This window comes from Propithecus coquereli, unplaced genomic scaffold (genome assembly GCF_000956105.1).
Source record: "Propithecus coquereli isolate 6110/MARCELLA unplaced genomic scaffold, Pcoq_1.0 Scaffold202, whole genome shotgun sequence".
Lineage (NCBI taxonomy): Eukaryota > Metazoa > Chordata > Mammalia > Primates > Indriidae > Propithecus > Propithecus coquereli.
Genome location: NW_012145190.1, coordinates 731,771 through 734,107, shown reverse-complemented (window position 1 = coordinate 734,107; position 2,337 = coordinate 731,771). Strand labels below are relative to the sequence as shown.

Sequence of the window (2,337 nt, the reverse complement as noted above, 5' to 3'; positions counted from 1 at the left end):
AAAATGCATAGTTACCCCTACTGATGACATGTGGAGACATTGTAAAGGACAAAAGTTGCAGGTGTGATTTCCTATGGTCAAGTTAGCTGGTTCCAGGCAATTCTCCAGGGAGACACAATTAGCACCATGGTTTGTCTTTTCTGGTTATCTGGAGGGCAAAATTGTTCCTCATTATGACCACAAGGTGTCAGTAGAGTCAACTGTGTAGAAACTGAAAAAGGCCATTAATTCTAAAATCTTTCTCTGCAGCAAAGGGAAAACAAGTTTATTAACACAGTCTGGGACTCCCTGTTTAGAGAGTTCTACAGACTTTGTTGAAGAAATAGAAGATTTGATGAGAACAATAAGGTTCAAAGTCCCAGAGGTGTTTTCGGGTTAACGTTTATTTTAGTCTTGGAGGACCAAATCGAAATAGGGAAGTAAAAGGAGAAGGGAAGAAAATGGAGAATAAAACTCAAGTTAACTGAGCATCTTCTATGTGTCACATTTAATGGTAACTGCTTTACAAATGTTATTTCAGTACATCGTCATATCTCAAGGTAGATGCCACTCTCATTTGACTCAGGCTGGAGGGGCGTTGCTACTTGAAAGAAAACGTATGGATGGCTGACTTAGCAGTTAGGTTGAGCTTGGGGTAAAGAGTGGCTTTGAGTGCTGCCTAAAGAGCTGTCCACCTTCTCTGATAAAGAAACCAAAGCAGAAGAAAATCCCAGGAGGGACCCTGGATATCAGAAATTTTACAGGTGGCGAGGGGTGAGGAACAAAGCTGGAGAGGGAGCACAGTAGATAAATACATCAGTTGTATCTTCTGGGTCATATTCCTGCCCTGTGGCGGGAAGGTGGCACCATGTGATTGACACTGGAGAGATAAGAGTTCTCACAGGAAGGTCTCTCTCTCTCACACACACACATTTATTGTCTACATTCTTTTAGGCAGAATAAGGTATTCTTTATTCTGTGCTCCAATAGTGTTTGGTGCCTTGTATGACAATTTCATTGTCGTCTTTGTTTCCCCTATTTGACTATAAATTCCTTGAAGCCAAGGAGCATATATTATTCACCATGATAACCCTGGCATCAAACCCAGTGTCCAGTGCCCAGTAAGTGTCAATGAAAGTGGTGTGTCCACAGTAGGTGAATAACAAAGAGAAATTGTGTGGGAGGGAGGAGAGCAGAGGACAGGGAGTAGACATCATGAAGAGAGAGTTTGCAGAAAAAGCTAAAACCGAAGGAACTAACATTCCAGTTCCAGACTGGGAAAAAAACAGCAGGGAAATTGAGCCTCAAAGGTCTGATACAGTGAGTATGACCCCTGCCATGGTGGGTCAGGGCAAGGAAAACATGACAAGATCTTTCAAAGAAACGGAGTTCATCCGAAATTGAGAAAACTTTTCTACGCCTGTGTGTGCTTCTGTGTGTGTGCGTGCTGAGGCTTAACATTTATACTTGAACAATTGTTCTTTCTTACTGTGAATTAAGAAAAAAGTTATGAACTAGTTGTCTCTTATGAACAGAGAAGTGTTCCTGGTTAGCTTCTGTTTGCTTATTTGTTTTGTTTGAATATTTGATGGTGAGAAAAAGGCTGTTCAAATTCAGGTTTATATCTATCATTGTTGAATTACTCTGTGTTTAAAGGAAAAATAGAAAACTCAGTTTTCAAATAAAATATGCACTCAAATATTTTTATTTGGAAGCCAGCTACTTTTATACACCCTAATCTTCATCATAGGGAGCTTGTCTCCATGAACTAATGAGTAAAGTACATGTGTTAAAACACTAGTGCCTATTATAAAGGAGTCTGAACAACCCAAAAACTCAGTTAACTCATGTTGACAATTAAGGGGTACAAGAAAAAATGTCTCCTTTGCATCACCAGGACCCACTGAATCATCATCATTCTGCCTAGTTTTCTGAGGACCATATATGACTATTGGAACAGTCCAGGAAAAGGTAATTTATAGCTCTGTGCTTTTGTTGAAGTCAGTGTAAGGCAAATCAAGAGACCCTCATTCAACATATATATTCAATGAGAAGAAAACAATTTTTAAAAATGTTCATTGCCTAACAAGCTCACATTTGGAAACTGAAACTTTGCATTTTAGATAATTATTAGGTTTTCTATATTATCCTAAAGACCAACTTTCTGATGAATATTCCACAAACACCCCCCGCCCTTTTTCCTAAGGATTCTATAGCTCTTGATATCCAGGACCACTCTTCTTTGAGGTCGTGCTGGATACATCCTTGTGACTCTGAGGCAGGAAACGCACAACCTAAAAGAAACAAAATATACCTTCAGACTTCACTCAGGTTCAACTTTTTATATATATTAAATAT

General features: G+C 39.2%; 1 protein-coding gene across 1 annotated transcript in view; it reads right to left on the bottom strand.

The window, feature by feature from the left end:
* The window catches only part of LOC105809941 (membrane-spanning 4-domains subfamily A member 6A-like), a 23,993-nt gene that overhangs the window by 2,425 nt on the left and 19,231 nt on the right, over positions 1-2,337 (bottom strand). The window lies entirely within an intron of this gene.